Here is a 6000-nt window from a genome sequence, read left to right as displayed (position 1 = left end):
AGCGGCTGCGCCCGTGAGCCATGGCCGCTGAGCCTGCGTGTCCAGAGCCTGTTGCTCCGCAACGGGAGAGGCCACAACAGTGAGAGGCCCGCGTACCGCAAAAAAAGAAAAAAAAAAAAAAATTAAACAGAACACTGTACTGGTTGTAGATACCAAAGAATATTTTCAAAAGTTATACATATGTTATTAAGCCAGTTACATGTTATCCGTAAAAGGTCTGGATGATGGTAATGATGGCACATGTTTATAAAAAATAATGGATAAGAACTGAAGAAGGAACACAGATGAAAGCCTGCCCTTTCTTAGTGAAGCTGTGACACACATGGATTACAAGACTGAGTGAGGATGGGACTTCCCTGGTGGTGCAATGGTTAAGAATCTGCCTGCCAATGAAGGGGACACGGGTTCGAGCTCTGGTCCGGGAAGATCCTACATGCCGCAGAGCAACTAAGTCCCTGTGCCACAGCTACTGAAGCCTGCATGCCTAGAGCTTGTGCTCCGCAACAAGAGAAGCCACCGCAATGAGAAGCCCGTGTACTGCAACTAGAGAGAGCCCGGGCACAGCAGTGAAGAACCAACACAGCCAAAAATAAATAAATAAAATAAATAAATTTATATAAGAAAAAACAGTTAAAAAAAAAAAAGATCGAGTGAGGAGAAAAGTATTCTTCATAATAAGTATAGGGGATTTTCCTCTACTTATTAATCAGAGTAATGCTCATGACATTTCTAAGCTTTAGAGGAGTAAGAATGCATAATAGATCCAATCACACCTTTACATAATTATGCAGTCATAGGGTGCCAAAATGAAGGCATTTTTAAAAGTTCAGAATGAAGTAAAATTCACTTTCTAAATATTAGATAACTCTATTAGAATATTTAAAAAATCCTTTCCAAGTTATCAGAATAAAGGCATTTCTTCAACAAACTTTACTTGATAAAACGTGTTTATAAGAAGGAGGTTCGTATGTTTATATACAAATACAATTCATCTAAAGCTCACTGCATTGCTAGTGAAGTCAATTACTCTTTTCTTGGTCACACGTTATTTGACAGGAAGTCTATTGTTGTGGCATCATTTAGGTTTTACAAGCAGGCCTATTTTATAGGAAGCTGTGGTAGTATTTTTTAAAGAGAAGCTATATAATGCATTTTAGAGCCTCTGAGGTGAAGATTTATTGTATTCAATGGTGCCAAGAATTGACAGCATGGGCTGGCAATATACAAACATGTCCACGGTCATGATACAGTAGTCCAGCACTGGCATACAAAATGTCTACGATTTCAGCCCCTGATGTCTTAATGGGGATTGGCAGCTCAATCTCATACTAACTTGTCCAAACATGAGGCAGAGTTTGCATATTTACTAATATGTGACTTTTCCATAGAAATTGCCTAATATTTTGAGTTTAAATATGTAAATAGAACTTATTCTCATAATAATTTTAATTCTCAGACTTTTCTTAAACCAACTAGTTACCATGTGTAAAATATTTACTTAAGTAGCATTTTACAATCATCTTAGAATTTATGTTATCTAAATTAAATTTGATCAGTCTATTGAAAAATTTTGAGCTTTAATGAGTAACTCACCTTTCTTAATAAATTTAATTAATTTATTTATTTATTTATTTATTTTATTTTTGGCTGCATTGGGTCTCCATTGCTGCGCACGGACATATTCTAGTTGAGGCAAGCGGGGGCTACTCTTTGTTGCGGTGCATGGGCTTCTCATTGCAGTGGCTTCTCTTTGTTGCAGAGCGTGGCCTCTATGCGCGCAGGCTTCAGTAGCTGTGGCTCGCAGGTTCAGTAGTTGTGGCGCATGGGCTTAGTTGCTCCACAGCATGTGGGATCTTTTCAGACCAGGGCTCTAACCCATGTCCCCTGCATTGGCAAGTGGATTCTTAACCACTGCGCCACCAGGGAAGCCTGAGTAACTCTCCTTTATTGTCAGAGGTACTTTGCTCAAAGGGCCATACATGGTAACTTTCTTGACAGAAATATTAATGTTTGTGGTGAACATGCACTTGAGAATCATGAAGAGTAATTTTATATATTTCAATAAGAAATTTGTTTGCTTCTTAGTAATCTGACATATTATGCCAGAGAAGATTGACTGTTTCTTACTGCCTTTACTTAAATTAATGTAATTATATGCAATTTTAACAAAGTGTTTAGCTTAGGAGAAAAGTATATCATTTCCACCATGAAGATATTAAGTTATGCATTTGAGCATAACTGATATTATAAATTACTTGTCATATTAATGATCCCACTAATCAAAGAAAATGTAGTGAAAGTATGGAAGGAAGAATTCCCCGTGAGTCTTTAACAAACAGACTCAATAGCAAAGGATCCTATAAAAACTAGAATATTTATGCCAGGATGTCTTCCATTATTCTGCCTGACTGAGGTATGCTACGTTTATAGAAGGAATACAGGATGAATGAATGAATGAACGATTGAATGAGTAAAGAAACAGACTAGCAAACAGGTAAGTTTACAACTTGATTAAATTACAACATTTTGAACTTCTGCTTACTTTTACAGTTTTCATGTCTACTGTAATTACCCTTGGACACAGTGATTCCTACCAAGCATAGATTCAAATCACCCTCACCAAAAATGGTGTTACTTTACATAGCAAATGCCTGTCATCCAATTTCAAATGAAAGTTTGCCTCAAATCAGTAAACTTTTGAATTAACAACATGCTTACATATTATATGCTGAGTTATGCATTTTGAGGTTCATTTTTAATGCAGCTTTTATTGATTAACTAATATTTAGGTTTTAAATTGTGAACTATATTGACCAAAAAACAGTGAAATGTGAAGTGATATGTTAGGTTTTACTATTTCCAAGGAACAAAAACAAATAACTATGTTATTAACCCTAGAAATCTGTCATTTTTAATGTCTAATTTTCTTCCTCAATCATCACTGATGTTTAGTCTCTTATTAAATATATAGCACAGACACAACATAGTCACCTTCATTGGCAATATTTTCCTCATCTCAGAAAAGGAGCATATGCAATTAAGTATCACCTTATGTCATATTTGGTTACTTAGAGTAGTATTATATACAGGGCATATGCCTGCCAACAATATGTCAGATTTATTTAGTATTATATGACAAATCTTTCAAAGCCTTATCAGCTCTGGATACTGTTAAGAAAGTGTAGTATTATTTCTAGATGAACCATATGAAAGGAAGTGACACAATTTGGAAGGCAATTTTTTAAGTGAAAATGCCTATAAACCACATTAGGAGTGAAGAAAATGGTTTACATTCTAATTTAAAAATGATATATAGCTGTCCAGTTTTCCCAGCACCACTTATTGAAGAGGCTGTCTTTTCTCTATTGTATGTTCTTGCTTCCTTTGTCATAAATTAGGTGACATTTCTGTGCACGGGTTTATCTCTGGGCTTTCTATCCTGTTCCATTGATCTATATTTCTGTTTTTGTGCCAGTACCATACTGTCTTGATTACTGTAGCTTTGTAGTATCGTTTGAAGTTGGGAAGCCTGCTTCCTCCAGCTCCATTTTTCTTTCTCCAGATTGTTTTGGCTATTTGGGGTCTTTTGTGTTTCCATACAACTTGTAAAATTTTTTTGTTCTAATTCTGTGAAGAATGCCATTGGTAGTTTGATAGGGATTGCATTGAATCTATAGATCGCTTTGGGTAGTATAGTCATTTTCACAATATTGACTCTTCCAATCCAAGAACATGGTGTATTTCTCCATTTGTGCTATCTTTGATTTCTTTCATCAGTGTTTTATAGTTTTATGAGTACAAGTCTTTCACCTCCTTAGGTAGTTTTACGCCTAGGTATTTTATTCTTTTTGTTGTGATGGTAAATGGGAATGTTTCTTTAATTTCTCTTTCTGATTTTTCATTGTTAGTGTATAGGAATGCAAGAGGTTTCTGTGCATTAATTTTGTATCCTGCAACCTTACCAAATTCATTGATTAATTCTAGTAGTTTTCTGGTGGCATCTTTAGGATTTTCTATGTATAGTATCATGTCATCTGAAAACAGTGACAGTTTTACTTCTTCTTTTCCAATTTGTATTCCTTTTATTTCTTCTTGTTCTCTGATTGCTGTGGCTAGGACTTCCATAACTATGTTGAATAAGACTGGTGAGAGTGACATCCTTGTCTTGTTCTTGATCTTACTGGTAATGCTTTCAGTTTTTCATCATTGAGTATGATGTTTGCTGTGGGTTTGTCATATATGGCCTTTATTATGTTGAAGTAGGTTCCCTCTATGCCCATTTTCTGGAGAGTTTTTATCATACATTGGTGTTGAATTTTGTCAAAAGCTTTTTCTGCATCTATTGAGATGATCATACGGTTTTTATTCCTTAATTTGTTAATATGATGTATCACATTGATTGAGTATATTGAAGAATCCTTGTATTCTTGGGATAAATCCCACTTGATCATGGTGTATGATCCTTTTAATATGTTGTTGGATTCTGTTTGCTAGTATGTTGTTCAGGATTTTTGCATCTATGTTCATCAGTGATATTGGTCTATAATTTTCTTTTTTTGTGATATCTTTTTTCTGGTTTTGGTATCAGGGTGATGGTGGCTTCATAGAACAAATTTGGGAGTGTTCCTCCCTCTGCAGTTTTTTGGAAGAGTTTGAGAAGGATAGGTGTTAGCTCTTCTCTAAATGTTTGATAGAATTCGCCTGTGAAGACATCTGGTCCTGGACTTTTGTTTGTTGGAAGATTTTTAATTACAGTTTCAATTTCATTACTTGTGATATGTCTGTTTATATTTTCTAATTCTTAAGAGAAAAACAAATACCGTATGCTAATGCATATATATGGAATCTAAAAAAAAAAAAAAATGGTACTGATGAACCACTTGCAGGGCAGGAATAAAGATGCAGACATAGAGAATGGACCTGAGGACACAGGGCACGAGGGGGAAGCTGGGGCAAAGTGACAGTAGCATCGACATATATGCACTACTGAATGTAAAATAGATAGCTAGTGGAAAGCAGCAGCATAGCACAGGGAGATCAGCTTGGTGCTATATAATGACCTAGAGAGGTGGGATAAGGAGGGTAGGACGAACGTACAAGAGGGAGGGGATATGGGGATATATGTATGCATATGTATGCATATACATATGTATGCATATGGCTGATTCACTTTGTTGTACAATAGAAACTAACACAGCATTGTGAAGAAATTATATTCCAATAAAGATGTATAAAAAAATAAATAAAAATGATATATAGATAGATACCTGATTATTTTTATACTTTTATGTTAACCAAATGAAACTGATAGCTTAAAGGAGATGAAGACTTTTAAAAAGTCTTTAAAATTTCAGAGTGAATGTAATGAGCAATATTTTATAGAACATTAAATTTTAATAAGAGGAATTTTAATGAGAAAATGTGGGAACAGAGGTACTTGACAAAATATCTCAAGGCAATTAAGGAAGACTGTTAGCATAAGGAAAATAGTGTAAAATTACTTGCATGGAATCATATTAAAAACAAAAAAGGCAAGAGAAAAAGCAAATTATTTGGAATTAAGAATCAACTTTGCACAAAAAGAGAGTCAAGCAAAGTATATAAAAGGGTCAGGAGAAGACCCTTGATTATAAAATTGAGGTATATTGATAGTAAAAAGTAAAAGAGGCAGATTTCAAATAGAACCAAATAAACCAAATAGAGCATAAAGAGTGAAATATATTCATATATGTATATAATTGGTAATAGTAACTCAATGGATAGATTTACTCAGCATGTTAAACTCAAGAGAAGAAAGTATAAATTTATTCAAAGATAGATATGAATAACTGATCCATCTTGAAGCCAGTCATGGAACACACAAAAATCACTCATACACAGAAAGAGAAGTTTCAACATAGATGTGATTGGAGTTTCAGAAAGACTTGATTTTCATATATTGGATTTCACATGCTGCTGGTGAATGTGCAGACTGGTAACCATATTGGAGACAATTCAGCA

Source organism: Lagenorhynchus albirostris, chromosome 8 (genome assembly GCF_949774975.1).
Source record: "Lagenorhynchus albirostris chromosome 8, mLagAlb1.1, whole genome shotgun sequence".
Taxonomy (NCBI): Eukaryota; Metazoa; Chordata; class Mammalia; order Artiodactyla; family Delphinidae; genus Lagenorhynchus; species Lagenorhynchus albirostris.
This window is presented reverse-complemented; position numbering follows the sequence as displayed.